Source organism: Oncorhynchus nerka, linkage group LG13 (assembly GCF_034236695.1).
Source record: "Oncorhynchus nerka isolate Pitt River linkage group LG13, Oner_Uvic_2.0, whole genome shotgun sequence".
In the NCBI taxonomy this organism is placed as follows: Eukaryota; Metazoa; Chordata; class Actinopteri; order Salmoniformes; family Salmonidae; genus Oncorhynchus; species Oncorhynchus nerka.
Window position 1 is genome coordinate 46,455,636 of NC_088408.1, and position 24,183 is coordinate 46,479,818.

General features: G+C 42.8%; 1 pseudogene; it reads right to left on the minus strand.

The window, feature by feature from the left end:
- LOC115139574 (MAP/microtubule affinity-regulating kinase 3-like) overlaps positions 1 to 24,183 on the minus strand; it is a 144,684-nt pseudogene that overhangs the window by 60,505 nt on the left and 59,996 nt on the right.

Below are 24,183 nucleotides of genomic sequence, written 5' to 3' on the forward strand. Positions count from 1 at the left end.
CTTTTCTCCCCCTCTCCTTTACTCCTCTTTTACCCTCCCTCTTTTCTCCTCTCCTTACTCCTCTTTTACCCATCCCTCTTTTCTCCCCTCCCTCCTTTTAGCCTTTATCTCATATTTTCTCCCCCTCCCTCTCCTTACTCCTCTTTACCCATCCCTCTTTTCTCCCCTCCTTCCCTCTTTACCCATCCCTCTTTCCCTCCTTACTCCTCTTTTACCCATCCCTATTTTCTCCCCTCCCCTCTCCTTACTCCTCTTTTACCCATCCCTCTTTTCTCCCCTCCCTCTCCTTACTCCTCTTTTACCCATCCCTCTTTTCTCCCCCCCCTCCCCTCTTTTATCCATCCCATATTTTCTCCCCCCCCTCTCCTTACTCTCTTTACCCATCCCTCTTTTCTCCCCCTCCTCCTCTCCTTTACACCTTTATCCATCCCTCTTTTCTCCCCCTCCCCTCCACCTCCCTCTCCCTTACTCCCTCTTTTACCCATCCCTCTTTTCTCCCCCTCCCCTCTCTTTATCCATCCATATTTTCTCCTCCCCTCTCCTTTACTCCTCTTTTACCCATCCCTCTTTTCTCCCCCTCTCCTCTCCTTTACACCTCTTTATCTCATCCCTCTTTTCTCCCCCTCCCCTCCACCTCCCCTCTCCTTTACTCCTCTTTTACCCATCCCTATTTTCTCCCCCTCCCCTCTCCTTACTCCTCTTTTACCCATCCATATTTTCTCCCCTCCCCTCCCCTCTTTTACCCATCCATATTTTCTCCCTCCCCTCTCCTTTACTCCTCTTTTACCCATCCCTCTTTTCTCCCCTCCCCTCCTTTATCCATCCATATTTTCTCCCTCCTCTTTACCCATCCCTCTTTTCTCCCCCTCCCCTCTCCTTACTCCTCTTTTACCCATCCCTCTTTTTCTCCCTCCCCTCCCTCTCCTTTACTCCTCTTTTACCCATCCCTCTTTTCTCCCCCTCCCTCTCCTTTACTCCTCTTTTACCCATCCCTCTTTTCTCCCCCCCTCCACCTCCCCCTCTCCTTACTCCTCTTTACCCATCCCTCTTTTATCCCCTCCCCTCCACCTCCCTCTCCTTAATCCTCTTTACCCATCCCTCTTTTCTCCCTCCCCTCTCCTTACTCCTCTTTTACCCATCCCTCTTTTCTCCCCTCCCCTCTCCTTACTCCTCTTTACCCATCCCTCTTTTCCCTCCCTCCCTTTTAGCCATCCATATTTTCTCCCCTCCCCTCTCCTTTACTCCTCTTTACCCATCCCTCTTTTCTCCCCCTCCCCTCTCCTTACTCCTCTTTTTACCCATCCCTCTTTTCTCCCCCTCTTTTATCCATCCATATTTTCTCCTCCCCTCTCCTTTACTCCTCTTTACCCATCCCTCTTTTCTCCCCCTCCCCTCTCCTTACTCCTCTTTTACCCATCCCTCTTTTCTCCCCTCCCCTCTCCTTTACTCCTCTTTTACCCATCCATATTTTCTCCCATCTTCCTTTCACCCCCCTTCTCCTAGCTCCCTGTCCCAGCTCTTACATCAAGTGACCCAGATATCCCCATCTCCACAGCGACAGTGGCCTGAACCAATGAGGAGAAGGGGTGGGGTCAGGGGAGCCCCTGTCTGGACTTACGGGAGACCCCCTTTCACTGATTGGCTGAAAATGACAGGAATGGCCAAGGATCTTCCCAGTTCCCAACGAAATATGATGATATATTTGTGTGTGTTAGCATGTTTGTGTGTGAGGGGGGGCTTACGTCTGTGTTTTTGTGGCTGTGGCTTGAAAGTCTGTCAACCAGCAAGGGTGACTTTGAACATGGGGTGTGTATGTTAGTGTATGTGCGTGTGTGTAGGGCTGAATCCAGTCTGCTGCAGTACCTGTCTAAATTTTGCCCTGGCTTCCTTCTCCTTCATCCTCCCGTGAGCTACGAGGTAGTCAAAGACCTCCCCTGGAAGGAAGGGAGAGCGAGACAGAGAGAGAGAGAGAGAGAGAGAGAGAGAGAGAGAGAGAGAGAGAGAGAGTCCGAGAGAGGTTTGAGTTCAACTTTGACTGAATGGAGACATTCTAACATTTTGTTTCAGACTCCCAATTTATTTTGAATGTCTGGAACCCATCAACAAAGCATCAATTGCTAGTTCGGCAGCCTCATTTGTCCTAGATTAAGGCAATACTATGTGTTACAATAAAGTACTATGGATATCAGGAGACAGACCAACCCTCCTCCTGGAGAGCTACTGGTTGTGCAGGATCTTGCTCCAGACCTGCCCTCAAACACAGCTAATTCCATTAATAGACAACTCATCAGGACCTTGATTGCCTGAAGCAGGTGAGTTAGCACAGGGCTTGGGCAAAACCCGGCACAGCCGGTAGCTCTCCAACAGAAGGGTGTCATACTATAATAATCATAATACTTGTATTTTAGATAAATAAATGTGCTTTTCGTGGATTATGCTCAAAGCATATTCTAAATATGATGTTGTGCTGTATGATATATTACCAAGTAACTTACCTCCACTGGCATATTCCATCACCAGGTAGAGCGTTTTCTCAGTCTCTATCACCTCAAACAGTTTCACTGTGGAGGGAGGGAGGGAGAGAGAGAGAGGTAGAGGGTGAGCGCACGTGACATAACGAGATTAGCCAGGTTGCCTCAGGAAAGAATCGGTGCAGTAGCGCTGGCTGTTTGTTCCCAGGTTGGGAACACCAAAATTGTTGCAACCACTATTATTAGCTTGTTCAACCTCTCTTTCATATCGTCTGAGACTCCCAAAGATTGGAAAGCTGTCGCGGTCATCCCCCTCTTCAAAGGGGGAGACAGTCTAGACCCAAAGTGTTACAGACCTGTATCAATGCTACCCTGCCTTTCGAAACTCAAGATAAACAGATCACCGACCATTTCGAATCCCACAGTACCTTCTCTGCTATGCTATGCAATTACTATGATTCCAACAGTTCACCCAAGCGGTTTGATTTATATCAAGTCAAATTGCAATATTTGGTAAAAAAAAATTTAAAAAAAAGATTTACATTTTTTGCCCATATCGTGCAGCCCTACTGTCTGTCATTCAGACCTTCTCAACTGATCACCAAGTCCTTGATCGGGCAAATCAGGAGTGTTTTTTACATTTAATTTAACCAGGCAAGTCAGTTTAGAACAAATTCTTATTTATGACGGCCTAAGAATAGGGGTTTAACTGCCTTGTTCATAGGCAGAATGACAGATTTGTACCTTGTCAGCTCGGGGAATCGATCGAGCAACCTTTCGGTTACTAGCCCAACGCTCTATACACTAGGCTACATACAGTATATGCCAGTGTTAGAGATGAGAGAGAACAAAACTGTTCACTCCCTGGGTGTCCCCACCAACAAGGAAACCCTGCTATGAAAGGAAGAAAACTGAACATATGGCCCAAAAGTCACATTGTTACTCTTAGCAACATTTGGCATAATAACATTTATGTATCTGGCTGCTTATTAAAAATGTTTGTTTGGGCTTCTTTCCATCCTGCCCGAAGAAATTGTCTCGGAGAGAAAACCTGCAGATTTTTCGAGCATGTTGGTGCCAGGAGCAATGGCCGCATACTGTTCTGAAATGAGACTATGGCCAACTAATCCCACAGTCACTGTCTGTATCAATTAGTCTCGCATCTCTCCCTCTGTTTTGTAATTTCCTTCAGTCTCTCTCCCTCTATATTACCTCTTCACTGTCTGTATCCCTCAGTCTCTCTCCCTCTATATTACATCTTCACTGTCTGTATCCCTCAGTCTCTCTCCCTCTATTTATATTACCTCTTCACTGTCTGTATCCCTCAGTCTCTCTCCCTCTATTTATATTACCTCTTCACTGTCTGTATCCCTCAGTCTCTCTCCATCTCTTTATATTACCTCTTCACTGTCTGTGTCCCTCAGTCTCTCTCCATCTATTTATATTACCTCTTCACTGTCTGTATCCCTCAGTCTCTCTCCCTCTATATTACCTCTTCACTGTCTGTATCCCTCAGTCTCTCTCCCTCTATTTATATTACCTCTTCACTGTCTGTATCCCTCAGGCTCTCTCCCTGTATTTATACTACCTCTTCACTGTCTGTATCCCTCAGTCTCTCTCCCTCTATTTATATTACATCTTCACTGTCTGTATCCCTCAGTCTCTCTCCCTCTATTTGTAATACCTCTTCACTGTCTGTATCCCTCAGTCTCTCTCCATCTATTTATATTACCTCTTCACTGTCTGTATCCCTCAGTCTCTCTCCCTCTATATTACCTCTTCACTGTCTGTATCCCTCAGTCTCTCTCCCTCTATTTATATTACCTCTTCACTATCTGTATCCCTCAGTCTCTCTCCATCTATTTATATTACCTCTTCACTGTCTGTATCCCTCAGTCTCTCTCCCTCTATTTATATTACCTCTTCACTGTCAGTATCCCTCAGTCTCTCTCCCTCTATTTATATTACCTCTTCACTGTCTGTATCCCTCAGTCTCTCTCCCTCTATTTGTAATACCTCTTCACTGTCTGTATCCCTCAGTCTCTCTCCCTCTATATTACCTCTTCACTGTCTGTATCCCTCAGTCTCTCTCCCTCTATTTATAATACCTCTTCACTGTCTGTATCCCTCAGTCTCTCTCCCTCTATTTATATTACCTCTTCACTGTCTGTATCCCTCAGTCTCTCTCCCTCTATTTGTAATACCTCTTCACTGTCTGTATCCCTCAGTCTCTCTCCCTCTATATTACCTCTTCACTGTCTGTATCCCTCAGTCTCTCTCCCTCTATTTATAATACCTCTTCACTGTCTGTATCCCTCAGTCTCTCTCCCTCTATTTATAATACCTCTTCACTGTCTGTATCCCTCAGTCTCTCTCCCTCTATTTATATTACCTCTTCACTGTCTGTGTCTCTCTCCCTCTATTTATAATACCTCTTCACTGTCTGTATCCCTCAGTCTCTCTCCCTCTATTTATATTACCTCTTCACTGTCTGTGTCTCTCTCCCTCTATTTATATTACCTCTTCACTGTCTGTATCCCTCAGTCTCTCTCCCTCTATTACCTCTTCACTGTCTGTATCCCTCAGTCTCTCTCCCTCTATTTATAATACCTCTTCACTGTCTGTATCCCTCAGTCTCTCTCCCTCTATTTATATTACCTCTTCACTGTCTGTGTCTCTCTCCCTCTATTTATATTACCTCTTCACTGTCTGTATCCCTCAGTCTCTCTCCCTCTATTTATATTACCTCTTCACTGTCTGTGTCTCTCTCCCTCTATTTATATTACCTCTTCACTGTCTGTATCCCTCAGTCTCTCTCCCTCTATTTATATTACCTCTTCACTGTCTGTCTCTCTCCCTCTATTTATATTACCTCTTCACTGTCTGTATCCCTCAGTCTCTCTCCCTCTCTTCACTGTCTGTAATCCCTCAGTTTCTCTCCCTCTATTTATATTACCTCTTCACTGTCTGTATCCCTCAGTCTCTCTCCCTCTCTTCACTGTCTGTATCCCTCAGTCTCTCTCCCTCTATTTATATTACTTAGCACAATTAGTTATATAGCATTATATAGATCAATGTTTTTTTCTGTGATCGAATCAAGATTATGTCCGCTCCTTTTCAATGCAACAAACCAGATCAGTTGAGAGCCACATTTCCACATTTGTTGATGTTCTTTGCTAATTAGCAAGTTATTAGCCCAGTTATAGATAAGTATAGGTCAGCAATGAGGAGTTACTGCTTCCTACAAGAGTACAAAACGTGTAGGCTTATAGGAGATACTGCTTCCTACAAGAGTACAAAACGTGTAGGCTTATAGGAGATACTGCTTCCTACAAGAGTACAAAACGTGTAGGCTTATAGGAGTTACTGCTTCCTACAAGAGTACAAAACGTGTAGGCTTATAGGAGTTACTGCTTCCTACAAGAGTACAAAACGTGTAGGCTTATAGGAGATACTGCTTCCTACAAGAGTACAAAACGTGTAGGCTTATAGGAGTTACTGCTTCCTACAAGAGTACAAAATGTGTAGGCTTATAGGAGTTACTGCTTCCTACAAGAGTACAAAATGTGTAGGCTTATACCCTGACTACACTGCTTTGTGCGTTACAAAATAAATGTTGAAATCTATATTATTCAATTATTGCACCCACACCTCTCGCACGCGCCAACGAGCGTCTGCGTTGCCAAGGGCTAAAATAGAAGTCAGTTCTATTTCTGATGCTGATCGCACTGCCTCTTCCAGTCCTGCCTCTCCCATCTCCTTGTTGTTTTCTAGAAGCAGGTACCCACGTGCCATCTCCTCATTGGTTATACACACATGGGTGACAAAGACAAACAATGTCGTTGGCGGTAATGCACCTAATGTCTGAAAGTTGCCAATCACAATGTAAAGTCCAGAAAAGAAAAATCCTGGAAGGAGGAGAGATGACTAGAAACGATTTGGTTGACTGTTTTACGTGTAGATTAATTGTCGGAGTAGAGGACCTTGTGCATTTCAGGTAAAATAACTCAATGTTTATATCCCAGGACGAATTAGCTAGCAACAGTAAGCTAGTTAAATAGCTAGTTAAACTCCTGCTCCAGTCTCAACTGTTCTGCCTGCAGCTATGGAACCCTGACCTGTTCACCGGACGTGCTACCTGTCCCAGACCTGCTGTTTTCAACTCTCTAGAGACAGCAGGAGCGGTAGAGATTAGAGGTCGACCGATTAATCGGAATGGCCGATTAATTAGGGACGATTTTAAGGTATTTTTGGGCTCCGATTTGCCGATTTGTTTTTTATTTTTTTATATACCTTTATTTAACTAGGCAAGTCAGTTAAGAACACATTCTTATTTTCAATGACAGCCTAGGAACGGTGGGTTAACTGCCTCGTTCAGGGGCAGAACGACAGATGTTCACCTTGTGAGCTCGGGGGATCCAATCGTGCAACCTTACAGTTAACTAGTCCAACGCAATAACGACCTGCCTCTCTCTCTTTGCACTCCACAAGGAGACTGCCTGTTACGCGAATGCAGTAAGCCAAGGTAACTTGCTAGCTAGCATTAAACTTATCTTATAAAAAACAATCAATCATAATCACTAGTTAACTACACATGGTTGATGATATTACTAGATATTATCTAGCGTGTCCTGCGTTGTATATAATCCGACTGAGCATACAAGTATCTAAGTATCTGACTGAGCGGTGATAGGCAGAAGCAGGCATGTAAACATTCATTTAAACAGCACTTTTGTGCGTTTTGCCTGCAGCTCTTCGTTGTGCGTCAAGCATTGCGCTGTTTATGACTTCAAGCCTATCAATTCCCGAGTTTAGGCTGGTGTAACCGAAGTGAAATGGCTAGCTAGTTAGCGCGCGCTAATAGCGTTTCAAACGTCATTCGCTCTGAGCCTTCTAGTAGTTGTTCCCCTTGCTCTGCATGGGTAACGCTGCTTCGATGGTGGCTGTTGTCGTTGTTGTGTTCCTGGTTCGAGCCCAGGGAGGAGCGAGGAGAGGGTCGGAGGCAATACTGTTACACTGGCAAAACTAAAGTGCCTATAAGAACATCCAATAGTCAAAGGTTAATGAAATACAAATGGTATCGAGGGAAATAGTCCTATAATTCCTATAATAACTACAACCTAAAACTTCTTACCTTGGGAATATTGAAGACTCATGGAACCACCAGCTTTCAAAAGTTCTCATGTTCTGAGCAAAGAACTGAAACATTAGCTTTCTTACATAGCACATAATGCACTTTTACTTTCTTCTCCAACACTTTGTTTTTGCATTATTTAAACCAAATTGAACATGTTTCATTATTTACTTGAGGCTAAATTGATTTTATTGATGTATTATATTCAGTTAAAATAAGTGTTCATTCAGTATTGTTGTAATTGTCATTTTTACAAATAAATAAATAAATACAAAAATTGTCCGATTAATCGGTATCGGCTTTTTTTGGTCCTCCAATAATCAGTATGGGTATTGGCGTTGAAAAATCATAATCTAGTAGAGATACTCTCAATGATCGGCTATGAAAAGCCAACTGACATTTACTCCTGAGGTGCTGACTTGTTGCGCACTAATCACAACTACTGTGATTTATTATTTTTATTTTTATTATTTCACGATGGAGCACGCGTGTAGCCGGTTTGGGTTCCGTGTTAGCCTACATTTCAATCTGTCAGGTCAAATTGGCAAATAAGCCAATAGGCAGAGGGGTAGCTTACATTGTCTAAATCTCTGTATGGTAATAATTCATTTTATTTTGTAAAGTAAACACAGTAAAAGGCAGTTTAAAGACACCTATTTGGCCCATGGCGTTACAAACCAAGCAAAAAATTACAAATTAAAATGTCAAGTCTTCATAATGTAAAAAGCATTTTTTAAAGTGTCATGCAATGTAAGGCTGCATTGACCCCCACATATAGGCTACTGTAGGCTATATTGCATACATCTAAATGCTATTTCCATGTGAAAATGTTACGGAATTTGTTCCATTGGTTTTGTTGGTAGGCCTACATTATGCTCAAATTGCCACAATAGCCTATTGGCTACTGTCTTAAACTGTAAGGGTACAGCCTCAGTGGTCACTGTAAACGAGCACCGGAAGTTGCACAAAATTCTCACAACATTCAAGTTTCCGCTCACAAGACCTAAAATTTGCTCAGCGGCAAAAACATTTGAGGGAACATTGCCCACCTCGTCTCTCACTTTTCCCGAACACCTGTCATATTTTAACTCAATATGCTTTATTGGCATCGCAATTTGAAATTCACTGAGGACATATCTTTCCGTCCCTCCCGTTCACCCTATTAACTAACACAGTTTCTTTCTCCATATCATCCTCCTTTCCTCTTTGACCTACCAGGCTTGGTGGGAGGAAGAAAGTGGGAGAGCGGAAGTTGAGTGAGAGAAACACAAACAAAATGGCTACCCACAGGCATAACCAAACGATCTCCAACCACATGCCGGCGGATTCAGACCACCAAAAGGGAGCCTGCTGGGCAAGGCAAGGCAGGCGAGCGCAAATCGGCTTTGTAGATGACATTTCCCATTTTGTTTTGTTTGCCATATGAAACTTACTGAATATATGAGATCCTTGCACACTCCTCTTTCATGAGCAATTTTAAGAAGACAAAAACATTCAAATAGAGGCATTTATTACAAACTTGATTTAAATAAATAATCAACACATCCTGGTCTTCAATCTGGACCATCAACTGATTCTGGTCTGTTAGTGCCGGGCTAGAGCATAAGCTTGAGGGAGTAGCCCAGGAGGGAGTAGGCCTCCTATTGATATGAACAGAGAAACAAACATCATTGCCATGACAACTGGTCTCATGGCCTCTTTCTTTTTGGGCTCTTTCCAGGTTTTCCTGAGAGGGCTGGTGTGTATGAGCGTGGGCACACTCACACAACACGAACATGGAAGACACAAAACACAGCAACACAGACAAACACACAATTAGGCTAAATATAGCCGCAGTAGGAAGTGGAGTGCCATTTTTCAGTTCATTAGATTGAATGAGAGAGATTGGGAGGTACACTATGTTGACACCTGCTCATCGAACATCTCATTCCAAAAACATGGTGATTCCTATGGAGTTTGTCCCCCTTTTGCTGCTATAACAGCCTCCACTCGTCTGGGAAGGTTTTCCACTATATGTTGAAACATTGTTGTGGGGACTTGCTTCCATTCAGCCACAAGAGCATTAGTGAGGTCGGGCACTGATGTTGCGTGATTAGGCCTGGCTCGCAGTTGGCGTTCCAAATCATCCCAAAGGTGTTCAATGGGGTTGAGGTCAGGGCTCTGTGCAGGCCAGTCAAGTTCTTCCACACCGATCTCGACAAACCATTTCTGTATGGACCTCGCTTTGTACATGGGAGCATTGTCAGGCTGAAACTGGAAAGGGCCTTCCCCAAACTGTTGCCACAAAGTTGGAAGCACAGAACCATCTAGAATGTAATTGTACTGTATGCTGTAGCGTTAAGATTTCCCTTCACTGGAACTAAGGGGCCCGAACCATGAAAAACTGCCCCAGACCATTTTTCCTCCTCCACCAAACTTTACAGTTGGCACTATGCATTCGGGCAGGTAGCGTTCTCCTGGCATCCGCCAAACCCAGATTAGTCCGTCGGACTGTTGAAGTATGATTCATCAGAGGAGGCGTTTCTACTGCTCCAGAGTCCAATGGCGGCGAGGATTTAGACCACTCCAGCCAACGCTTGGCATTGCGCACGGTGATCTCAGGCTTGTGTGCGGCTGTTCGGCCATGGAAACCCATTTCATGAAGCTCCCGGCGAGCAGTTCTTCTGCTGACGTTGCTTCCAGAGGCACTTTGAAACTCACTGGGGAGCCAGGTCCAGCAAATCAGGCTTAATTACAGACAGAAATAAGCTTTTTGTGCGTATGGAACATTTCTGGGATCTTTTATTTAAACTCATGAAACATGGGACCAGCACTTTACATGTTGTGTTTATATTTTTGTTCATTATAGATGACATCACCAAAATGACAGCGGGAGAGAGGCATGTGGGGACCTGTTAGATAATCGCCAGGGCTTAATGACACACACAGAGTGACACAGGAAAAATGTCACTGTGTGTGTGTGTGTGTGTGTGTGTGTGTGTGTGTGTGTGTGTGTGTGTGTGTGTGTGTGCGAGAAAGAATGTGAACAATCCAGGAAAATAAGGGTGGAATCCTACCCAGGGATTAGAATAACGTTTGGGAATGTCACAACGTCACCACTCTGGAGAGGAATTCCCAAACATGGGACAAGGGAGGAGGGGGAAGGGCAGATGAATGCACGCAGCTAGCATTTTGACTGGGAATGAGCCCATTCATTCGAGAAATGAAATAAATTCCTAATTGAAAGTGAATAGACCTTGTTATTAAAATACGCTAGGAAAGTGTAAACAAACTCGTACCAGCTCATGAATTTTCGGAGGCATGAAACCTCCATATGTTCTTGTGTTGTTTTTTACGCATGTGCATTCACAACAAATGAAAGGCTTTAAATTGTTATAAAAAGTAAAAACCATAATAAAAATCTGCTTTTTTTTACCATTTACCAAAGTCTTAGTTTTTTCCTCGCTCTACTTTTTTCATTCATATTTTCACTCTGGACGCTTTATCTGGACATGGTTCTGCAGAATCTCCACCAGCCGAAGCTAAGTAGTAACATTAACATGATGACTTCTAATTGCAGTCGCTGTACTCCTAATATACAGGAGAACGATGGCCTTACGGCGAGGATAGCCGTGCTGCAAGCCCAGCTTCAGATGCAATTGTTAAGGAAAGGTCATTTAAGTGTAGGAAAGGATAAAACAGCATCTGTGCCACCAGTAAGTACAGATAGTAACGTTAGTATAAATCCCCTCGCACGGACCCCGCAGCCGGACAACTTTCTCATGGCTTCCGGAAGGAAATGCTGCTCATTCAGCCAACAGGAACTTTCCACCGGTTCTACCCATTAAGCGAGTCGGAGTCAGAGGCCGAGCCTTCTCTGGTCTCTGCTCCACCCGTTACGGGGTCTGAGCCACCGAAGCCTCCCACCATTAGCTCTGACAAAATGAAAACCCTAATCAATGGCGTCTCCATTACCCGCATTATTAGACTTAAAACGAATCATCCAGCGAGGGAGCAGGGCTGTAAAGGCTCATCTGAAGATGGTGCTGGCTATGGTTCAAACTGGCGAGTGTAGAGAGTATTGTTATCTACGTCGGCACCAACGATGTCAGGATGAAACAGTCAGAGGTCACCAAGCACAACATAGCGTGTAAACTAGCTTGAAAGATATCGGCATCGAGTAATTGTCTCTGGCCACCTCCCAGTTAGGGGGAGTTGAGCAGAGGCTTATAACTCAATCGCTGGTAGAAAACTGTTTTCTGACGATCCCAAAATATATCATTTGTAGATAATTGGCACTCTTTCTGGGACTCATCCATAAACAGGACCAAGCCTGGCCTGTTGAGGAGTGACGGACTCCATCCTAGCTGGAGGGGTGTTCTCATTTTTATCTATGAACAAAGACCAGGGCTCTAACTCCACAATGAAATAGGGTGCAGGCCGGGCAGCAGGCTGTTAGCCAGCCTGCCAGCTTAGTGGAGGCTGCCACTAGCACAGTCAGTGTAGTCAGCTCAGCTATCCCCATTGAGACTGTGTCTGTGCCTCGATCTATGTTGGGCAAAACTAAACATGGCGGTGTTCGCCATAGCAATCTCACTAGCATAAAGACCTCCTCCATTCCTGTCATTATTGAAAGAGATCATGATACCTCACATCTCAAAATAGGGCTACTTAATGTTAGATCCCTCACTTCCAAGGTAGTTATAGTCAATGAACTAATCACTGATCATAATCTTGATGTGATTGGCCTGACTGAAACATGGCTTAAACCTGATGAATTTGTTGTGTTAAATGAGGGCTCTCCTTCTGGTTACACTAGTGACCATATCCCAGCGCAGTTTTGCTAACATTGACAAGAGCAAATTTCAATAAATATATTTTTTTAAATTGCTGCATTTTCGTCTTTTGAGCTTCTCGTCATGAAATCTATACAGCCTACTCAATCACTTTTTATAGCTACTGTTTACATGCCTCCTGGGTCGTATATATTGTTCCTCACTGAGTTCCTATCGGACCTTGTAGTGATAGCAGATAATATTCAAATTTTTGGAGACTAATATTCACATGGGAAAGTACACAGACCCACTCCAAAAGGCTTTCGGAGCCATCATCGACTCAGTGGGTTTTGTCCAACATGTCTCTGGACCTACTCACTGTCACAGTCATACTCTGGACCTAGTTTTGTCCCGTTTAATAAATATTGTGGATATTAATGTTTTTCCTCATAATCCTGGGCTATCGGACCACCATATTATTTTTGCAATCGCAACAAATAATCTTCTCAGACCCCAACCAAGGATCATGAAAAGCTGTGCTATAAATTCTCAGACAACCCAACGATTCCTAGATGCCCTTCCAGACTCCCAACCTACCTACCCAAGGACATCAGAGTACAAAAATGTGTTAACCAACTAACTGAGGAACAAATATGTACCTTGCGTAATACTGTAGATGCAGTCACACCCCTAAAAACTAAAAACATTTCTCATAAGAAACTAGCTCCCTGGTACACAGAAAATACCCGAGTTCTGAAGCAAGCTTCCAGAAAATTGGAACGGAAATGGCGCCACACCAAACTGGAAGTCTTCCGACTAGCTTGGAAAGACAGTACCGTGCAGTATCGAAGAAGCCCTCACTGCTGCTTGATCCTATTTTCCCAACCTAATTGAGGAGAATAAGAACAATCCATCATTTATTTTGGATACTGCCGCAAAGCTAACTAAAAAGCAGCATTCCCCAAGAAAGAATGGCTTTCCCTTCAGCAGTGATGAATTCATGAACTTCTTCCACGAAAAGATCATTAGAAAGAAAATGATGGACTCCTCTTTGAATCTGCATATTTCTCCAAAACTCAGTTTTCCTGAGTCTGCAAACCCTGTGCAGGTCCATGTCAAGGACCTAGGATCAAGAGAGACAAGTTTTTAATCCTATATCTCTTGACACATTCATGAAAATAATCATGGCCTCTAAACCTTCAAGCTGCATACTGGACCCTATTCCAACTAAACTACTGAAAGAGCTGCTTCCTGTGCTTGGCCCTCCTATGTTGAACATAATAAACTGCTCTCTATCCACCAGATGTGTACCAAACTCACTAAAAGTGGCAGTAATAAAGCCTCTCTTGAAAAAGTCAAACCTTGACCCAGAAAATGTTTTAAAAAAAATAAAAATCAGCCTATATCGAATTTCCCATTCCTCTCAAATGTCTTTGAAAAAGCTGTTGCGCAGTAACTCACTGCCTTCCAGAAGACAAATAATGTATATGAAACTCTTCAGTCTTGTTTTAGACCCCAGACTGCACTTGTGAAGGTGGTAAATGACCTTTTAATGGCGTCAGACCAAGGCTCTGCATCTGTCCTTGTGCTCCTAGACCTTAGTGCTGCTTTTGACACCATCGAGCACCACATCATTTGGAAAGACTAGAAATGCTAATTGGTCTACACGGCCAAGTTTTGGCCTGGTTTAGATCTCATCTGTCAGAAAGATATCAGTTCGTCTTTCTGAATGGTTTGTCCTCTGACAAATCAATTGTAAGTTTCATGGTTCCTCAAAGTTCTGTTTTAGGACCACTATTGTTTTCACTATATATTTTACCTCTTCGTGATGTACTTCGCAAACATAATGTTAACTTTCACTGCTATGCTGATGAAACACAGCTGTACATTTCGATGAAACATGGTGAAGCCCCAAAATTACCCACCCTGGAAGCCTGTGTTTCAGAAATAAGGAAGTGTATCCCCTATGAACAAGGCTCTCTTGTAAAATAGATTTTAAACTCAATGTGACTCCCTGTTTAAATAAAGGTTAAAAAAATGTTTGAAGTGGATGGCGGACAAAACAGAGATGCTAGTTCTGGGTCCCAAAAAACAAAGATCTTCTGTTGGATCTGACAATTAATATTGATGGTTGTACAGTCGTCTCAAATAAAACTGTCAAGGACCTCGGCGTTCCTCTGGACCCTGATCTCTCTTTTGATGAACATATCAAGAATATTTCAAGGACAGCTTTTTTTCCATCTTCGTAACATTGCAAACATCAGGAACTTTCTGTACAAAAATTATGCAGAAAATGTAATCCATGCTTTTGTTACTTCTAGGTTAGACTACTGTAATGATCTACTTTCCGGCTACCCGGATAAAGCACTAAATAAACTTCAGTTAGTGCTAAATACGGCTGCTAGAATCCTGACTAGAACCAAAAAATGTGATCATACAGTGCTAGCCTCTCTACACTGGCTTCCTGTCAAGGCAAGGGCTGATTTCAAGGTTTTACTGCTAACCTACAAAGCATTACATGGGCTTGATCCTATCTATCTTTCCGATTTGGTCCTGCCGTACATACCTAAACATAAGCCTCCTTATTGGCCATGTACTCTTATTATCTCCACCTGGCACAGCCAGAAGAGGACTGGCCACCCCTCAGAGCTACTTCCTCTCTAGGTTTCTTCCTAGGTTCCTGTCTTTCTGGGGAGTTTTTCCTAGCCACCCCTCAGAGCCTGGTTCCTCTCTAGGTTTCTTCCTAGGTTCCTGTCTTTCTGGGGAGTTTTTCCTAACCACCGTGCTTCTACATCTGCATTGCTTGCTGTTTGGGGCTTTCGGCTGGGTTTCTGTACAGCACGCAGATGTAGAAAGTACTTTATATATAAATGTGACTGATTGAAACATGTATGAGCACACATTGCTATGAGGATTTACAGAAGTGAGCCAGTCAGTGATACACTTACCAATGTTTGGATGGTTTAGAATCTTCATTATTCGGACTTCTCGGAAGAGCTGAAAAGAAAGGAAGTTGAGAGGATGTGAGATTTTCTTTCCTGCAGACATTTAGAGGAAGAGGTACATCACTGGTGACATTCTCTGGTTGTTGGAGGGATAGTATAGGCCAATATTGGACACTAAAACTAAAGTATGTACGTTAATGCAGGCTTCCACACATACTCTAACACACTCTAACACACACAAACACATGACTTTTTTCATTGTTATTGGTAACTTCCAGTCCCCCCATACCGCTCCTAAAACAATCTCACTTCCCACAAGTTACTTCCACATGAAAGCCCAGAACACCACAACAAACAGAGACGGAAAGAGAGAGCGAGAGAGACAGACAGACAGAGACAGAGAGACGGACAGAGAGAGACAGACAGACAGACAGACAGAGACAGACAGACAGACAGACAGACAGACAGACAGACAGACAGACAGACAGACAGACAGACAGACAGACAGACAGACAGACAGACAGACAGACAGACAGACAGACAGAGACAGACAGACAGACAGAGACAGAGACAGAGACAGAGAGACGGACAGAGAGCCTCCCAACTCTCCCAGACTATGACTTCCTGGTGAGTTTGGAAAACACTTACTCTGCCTTTCTTTCCTCCCTCTCCCTCCCTCACTCTTTTTCTGTCATGAATGAATGAGCAGGACAGTCTCTCGTTCCTGTAGCCGCCCATTGTGATGCTATTGGACCATGGGGTCTCAGATGACCCGATCTCTCGTCATTGCCCTGGGACGTAGATGATCTGATTGGCCGGTTGTCTCCCACGCAAGACGGTAAGGCCTACCCTTGGTATCCCTCTACCACTCCATCTATTCGCCTCTCTCCCCTAGAGAATACATTCAATGTCGCCAAAAATTATTGGGTCCCCTAGGAAACACTTAGCAATTTTGTTTCCTACCCTGTCACAATAACCCCTCCCTGGGATTTTAACTGGTTGTCAAACAACACTGTATTCAAAGTGCCCACTATTATATTCTAACTATGGGGCGGCAGGGTAGCCTAGTGGTTAGTAACCGGAAGGTTGCAAGTTCAAACCCCCGAGCTGACAAGGTACAAATCTGTCGCTCTGCCTCTGAACAGGCAGTTAACCCACTGTTCCTAGGCCGTCATTTAGGCCGTCATTGAAAATAAGAATTTGTTCTTAACTGACTTGCCTAGTTAAATAAATATATATATATATATATAATTAGATGAATCATTATATTTCCATGATGCCAACAGTTCACCAAAGTGTTTTGATCTAAATCACAAGTCAAATATCAATTGCAACATTTGGAAAAAAAATAAGGCCTATAACTGTGGAAATGATCTCAAATGAGTGCAGGAAATGCAGAAATTGACAAAAGTGCTGAAAATTATTTTAGGTTGAATTGAACAGTATAAAACAATCAGAATGCAGAAAGACTAATTGAAATCACTTAGAATGTATGTGTTGCCACTCTAGGATCACTCACTACTCATAAAGCACCCTGGGATCACTCACTACTCATAAAGCACCCTGGGATCACTACTCACTACTCATAAAGCACCCTGGGATCACTACTCACTACTCATAAACCACCCTGGGATCACTACTTACTACTCATAAACCACCCTGGGCTCACTACTCATAAAGCACCCTAGGATCTCTCACTACTCATAAAGCACCCTAGGATCACTCACTACTCATAACGCACCCTAGGATCACTCACTACTCATAACACACCCTGGGATCACTCACTACTCATAAAGCACCCTGGGATCACTATTCACTACTCATAAAGCACCCTGGGATCACTACTCACTACTCATAAAGCACCCTGGGATCACTACTCACTACTCATAAAGCACCCTGGGATCACTACTCACTACTCATAAAGCACCCTGGGATCACTACTCACTACTCATATAGCACCCTGGGATCACTACTCACTACTCATATAGCACCCTGGGATCACTACTCACTACTCATATAGCACCCTGGGATCACTCACTACTCAAAGCACTCTGGGATCACTCACTACTCATAAAGCACCCTAGGATCACTCACTACTCATTAAGCACCCTAGGATCACTCACTACTCATTAAGCACCCTCGGATCACTCACTACTCATAAAGCACCCTAGGATCTCTCACTACTCATAAAGCACCCTAGGATCACTCACTACTCATAACGCACCCTAGGATCACTCACTACTCATAACACACCCTGGGATCACTCACTACTCATAAAGCACCCTAGGATCACTCACTACTCATAAAGCACCCTAGGATCACTCACTACTCATAAAGCACCCTAGGATCACTCACTACTCATAAAGCATCCTGAGATCACTCACTACTCATAAAGCACCCTAGGATCACTCACTACTCATAAAGCACCCTAGGATCACTCACTACTCATAAAGCAAATGTATAACTTTTATTATTCAAAAACTAAAAATACCGTTCAATTTTTTTATATTTTAAATACTTTGATATGATATTTTGGCCATGTCGCCCAGCCCTAATCTCTCTGTATCTCCAACCATCTCTTTTGCTGCAACTTCCCCTCCAATTAATTTCTTCCTCTCCACTCCATCCATCTCCCTCCCCTGCTCGCTCTTCAGGCAGGTGGCATAAATAGGGGCCTAGACCTCAGCACGCTTGGTGTGTTATAAGAGTATGTTATGTGTGTGTGCATGTGTATCAAGTAAGTGTGTGTGTGCTTGTGAGTTGAGCCTGAGTGCGCTTGTGTATGTGTGCGCAAGTGTTGTGCATTGACTTCTGAGTACTGGGAGGAGTTCACTATCTCCGAGTGCTCTGACTCATGGCTGGTAGCTCAGAATAGATCCCTGACAAAAACGGTCCATTATCTCCTGCGTCACAGGTACGTACACGCACACATTGACTCAACGACCCCCACACAACCAACTTACTGAAGCATGTGTGCACAAACACACAGCTTCACTGACACACACAACCAATTTATTCCACAGGACACCAATGAACTACTATTGACTTCCTGGTAAAGTAAGATATCAGAATTGTAGCTCAGCAACATATCTGAGATAAATACATGATTTTGAAACGTGAATGATCATTAGGCACCAAACGTTATAAAACGTTCTGATTAGGGTATCCACCCACTTTGCCCAGAGTGGGTAAAAACCTGTTTTGGTGATGAAATTACAATACCTTATGTTATAAAATACATTTTATCATGATAAATGAGCATTAATGTTCTGAATAGTTCAGTGTGGTCTTTAACATATTATTAACATTATATATATTTTTAATGTCCGATTTCATAACATAATACATCCGATAATAAGCAGAGCTTTGTTGAAACCTGCGATGAGACACGTTTCTCGTAATAACCTGAGGATTTGACATTTTGTGGTCTTCGTCTTCAATGTTGTTTCAGCGGGTCGTAGAAAGAAAATTTACCACGACACGAGCTGAATTAAATGTATGAGGCTTTGAAAAAAAAAAAAAAAGTGTTTTATACACTCAGTGCGCTGTTGATATTTCACAGAAATATGCTTGTTTTTGTCAGACATTATCGAAAAATAAGACATTTAGACTATGAAAAGTGTATACTTAAATATGAAAATACATGTCATGTCTCAAAATCGATATCCATCTTACCTGTATATTGGTTTTTATTTCAAGAAGAAAGATGACAAGTTCAATGGGAAAGTGAGCCTGTCAGGTAGCCAGTAAACCTAATTCTTGCACAAAATCCAGTCTAGCTGACCTGATGCAATTTGCCATATTTTTGACCACTTTCTTTTTATCTGGCCTCCATTGATTCATTCACCCTAATTTTGGCCCATCCTACAAGGGTAAAAACCCCATGAACTTTTTCAACTGACTATGACAGAGACTTGCTTCTACACCTGCATTGCTTGCTGTTTGGGGTTTTAGGCTGGGTTTCTGTACAGCACTTTGAGATATCAGCTGATGTACGAAGGGCTATATAAATACATTTGATTTGATTTGAAATAAATTTGATTTGAAATTTGATTTGACTTGAGATTTGGACCATTGTTTTTCATAGAGAATTAGCTACACAATTAAACTATTATTTTACCCATTGGTCAAAATATGCATTTCTGATTGGACACCCTAGACTGAAAAAGAGAGGTCCTACATGGACTTGTCCATTAAACACTCATTGATTTTCCGTTGCCAAGAGTTTATTTTTCTCCCGGATTTCATGATATCCAATTGGTAGTTGGGCCATTCTACCAAATCGGTGCCTTTTTCCGTCCCCAGGACATTAAAGCATAAATATGCATGAAAAATATCAGCATAATACATTATATTATCAAGCAACGTGTCCTGCACTTTGTCCTAATTGCAATGTGAGGATACATCATGTAAAACTTTAATAAAAACTTTCCAACACTACACTTCACCATGGAATATAATGATTAGAATCCTATAGAAATCTACATTTTTTTCTATTATTGGGTGACTCTATTTCCAATTTAGACATAAAATACATTTTCTCATCAGAAATTCATAATATGTTAGTTAAAATACACATTTTAGTCATGGTTTTCACTCAGTCATGTTACCCTGACACATTCCCCCCTCTAAAAATGTGGGACATTCCACAAGTCACATGATCAACAGGAAGTAGCATCATTTGAGTCTCCTGACCAAACGTTCTCCCTCTTTTTCTGTATCATATTGTAAGTATGACTGTGAATGTCAATCTCAACGTACAGTCCTATAACCTAAATTATTTCTTAATGTTATTATGTTGTTTTTAAAGATACTATTAGTCAACCACTTGAAGGTGCTAAGTGTTATCATGCTATTAGCATTGATGCCATGTGGCTACATTTCATGTATTTGCTAATGCTATGCTAAAAACTCAGTCCTGTTACATTCAGTCCGGTTACTCATATGAAGGGTAAAAGGACTGAATAAGAGTAACAGGGGTGAGAAGTTTGAATGAAATAGCCATTTTAAATGTGTGTCTGGTATATACATTGATTAATTATAATACTATTCTCTTGATATTAAGTTTTAGAGTTGGAATCACACTGAAGGTGTTTTCAGTTTTACAATGTGAACACATTACTTACCGGGAGCCAATCGATTAAGTGCTGCAGAGAAGCAGCGGCGCTGTCGCTGGCGACACAATACCGACCCAGAAAGGAGAGAGAGGTACTTAAAGAAGGAACAGCAGAAATACAGGGAGGACAGAGCATTCAGTCGATAACATTAGTAAGAGGGAAAAGCACAGACGTCGCAAAGGAAAAGTGGAGGCAGACTACAGGATCAAGTCCAGGAAAGATGGCAGCTTCATAAACAAAGTCCGAGATTTTTACACCAGGGATGATGTCAGTCAAATTACGACTGGGAATAGGCAGACCCTCACCCAGAAGAAAATCAAAAATCAGAAAAAAAATCCTTTAGGACAGGATGAAAGATCTACATGCGAAGTTTCTGGCAGAACATGATGGGTCGATCTCATACTTCCTCTTCTGCTCACTGCCCCCCTTTTGGGTTGTTCACCCAACTCTAAGTGACCGGGAGACTTGCATGTGCAAGCTGAACAAACATCTCAGTTTTATAGGACAGAAACTGCACCACCTGAAGATCATCAACACTTTCAATCTTGATGAACTTATAAAATCTATCACGGAACATTCAAAGTCATCATTAAAAAAAAGAGTTCCAGACCACCCAAGAGCCACTGCTGGAACAGCTGAACCTGATGCTACGCAAGTTTAACAGGCACACTTACAACATCAAGAATCAGTTTAGAATCACTAGAAGAATCACTACAGAGCACTGAAACAAGGCTTGAAAGCATATGAATGCTTAATTCATGTTGACTTTGCACACAGGTGTGCTTTATGTGCACACAACCCCCCCGACCAGTGTCCTTCTGCAGTGTCCCCCTCTAGACAGAAGGGCCCACCAGCAATCTGGCAGCACTTGTCACCAATGCTTGATTATGTGCAGAGTGCACATCCAGAGGTCTCCACCATCCATTTTTACAGTGATGGCCCTTGTACTCAGTACAAGCAGCGAGGGAATTGTTCAGAAGAGGATTCACTGCAGGAACGTGGAACTTCTTTGAGGCAAGCCACGGCAAGGGTGCTCCGGATGGAGTGGGGGGGCCCTGAAGAGGACGGCTGACAGTCTTGTCGGCAAGGGGACAGATATCCCTGATGCTTCAGAGCGGTTTTCTGTGTTAAGCAAGACGGATATAGCAATCAAGTTGTTTTTTGTGGAAGAGGAAGCAGTCGACAGAGCAGTGTCAGAGATACCCAAGGATGTTCCACCAGTTCTACGATGAAGATGCACCAGGCAGTAACCCTGGGCCATGGAGAGCTGACCTACAGGGACGTCAGCTGCTTGTTCACAGCAAGACAACATCTGAGCTGTGAGCGCTTTAATGCAAACCATTTCACATTCAATCAGTGGCAAAGTCCTGAGGTTGTTGGCAAATGGTGTGTGCTGAAGTACAACGGTCAACTGTACCCTGGCATCGTCACAGACAAACAACACACATGTCAAGTTTTGTTGTATGAAAAGGATTGGGGCCACAGGTTTTGCTGGCCAGCCTGCGAAGACATCCTTTGATACCCGTTTCAAGACATCCTGTGTACCATCCCACCAGTGAGGCAAGTCACAGCTCATTACATGGAAATTGACAACAAAGTCTGGGCCAAACTAGAGACTGTTTCTTAGAAAAGGCAAGTTTCCGCGGGGAAAATATGCCGCTGTACAACGTGACAGTTTCCACACCCTAATTGTAGGATAACCAATACCCAAACGGAGATGAAAGTAGTGAAAATAAAAATCTCATTGCTTTATCAAGACCAGTCCCCGCGCCTGTCTCAGAGCAGCACCAAACGGTGCTGAAATAGTTGACCACACCCGAGTAGGGTGTTCAATTCCTATTATAACAATTGGATGACGGTGGGTCAGAACATAAGTATATAATATTAGCATAATTAATTAGACTACACTACACATTTAACATGTTTAACACATATGCTTAGTACATAATACATTCGGTGACAATAAGATAAAATCACTATGTATCTATTCAATTATTATTTTTGTCTATTTCTCTGTGTGTTGATTGGTGGGGAAAAACAGGTCTACATAGCCTACACTACTTTTTTAACGTCAACATTTGTTCAGAACAATTTGCTTGACAGCCAGATTAAATGTTGCTCTCAAAAAGTATCAAGAAGAAAGATGGATAAGTATGCTCTCTCTAATTCTGTCTTTCTTCCTTTCTTTCTCTCGGAGGTCCTGAGCCCTAGGACCATGCCTCAGGACTACCTGGCATGATGACTCCTTGCTGTCCCCAGTCCACCTGGCCGTGCTGCTGCTCCAGTTTCAACTGTTCTGCCTGCGGCTATGGAATCCTGACCTGTTCACTGGATGTGCTACCTGTCCCGGACCTGCTGTTTTCAACTCTTTAGAGACAGCAGGAGCGGTAAGAGATACTCTGAATGATCGGCTATGAAAAGCCAACTGATTTTTACTCCTGAGGTGCTGACCTGTTGCACCCTCGACAACTACTGTGATTATTATTATTCATGAACATTTGAACATCTTGCCATGTTCTGTTAAAATCTCCACCCGGGCACAGCCAGAAGAGGACTGGCCACCCCTCATAGCCTGGTTCCTCTCTAGGTTCCTGCCTTTCTAGGGAGTTTTTCCTAGCCACCGTGCTTCTACATCTGCATTGCTTTCTGTTTGGGGTTTTAGGCTGGGTTTCTGTACAGAACTTTGTGATATCAGCTGATGTAAGAAGGGCTATATAAATACATTTGATTTGGATAATGAAAATCAAAGTTTCAGAGGAGAACTAATTATGAATCTAAGCATAGAACTTTCAGTGGTATTCCCGCCCCATATAGAGGCCCGACACAGAAACATTGAATCATTAACTGCAAACTGCACACGCAGATTTTTTTTGCGGGCATATTTTGTCATTTAAACGGGTTAAATCTGCAGTCACAAGGAAGAGGGAAACAGTCGCTGACAAGGTGGAGAAATTTGAGGCCTTTACTAGGAAGCTTGAGTTGTTGGATTTGGACTTCAGCACACTGAAGAAACGGCAGGCAGAGGGACCAGGCCGCAGCATCGTCACAGAGCTGATGGAACATTTAATAAAGCAGCTGAGGGACAACGTATCCACCAGATTTGAAGACCACACGCCCAAGGACATCATTGTGTTTGTACGTGATCCTCTCACAGTCCACCCAGGTGGAGAATTCTCCTCCCTTGCTAAGAAAGTGATACCCTCGCTGGATGAGGTTTTTTAAATGTAACCTTTATTTTACAAAATGCCTCCAGCTGTCCATCACTACTGTAAATAAAAACACAGAATATCTAAGGGGCTTTTATTTAAATATAATGCAGGGTTAATAATAATAATACTTTTAACCCCTTCCACTTGTTAAAGGTTCCAATTGATCTTTTTTTTTAATCAATTAGTATAATTGAGTTTAACCACTATTTGTTGTATTATTTGTTCTGTCTTTTCTGGTGGGTTAAACTGAAATTGCAACCAACTTCCTATGGCTTGTTTACTTTGGAGATGATTTTGTTTTCAAATAACCGAAAGTGAGTGATTGGCACCATAGAAAGAAGCTGGCTTGATGAAAACGATGTCCATTTTGTCTGTTCTCAATGTCATTTTTTTTCCAGATAAACAGCTCATTTTGGAATGGTAACTGTGTTAAGGGTGGAGTTTGGGGCAGGGTGAAGAGTACTGGAAAGGTGTGACTTTCAGTTTACAATAGGCCATAAGTATACAGCAGATCGTAGATTGTCCTCACTTTGATTATGCTGTAACAACATAC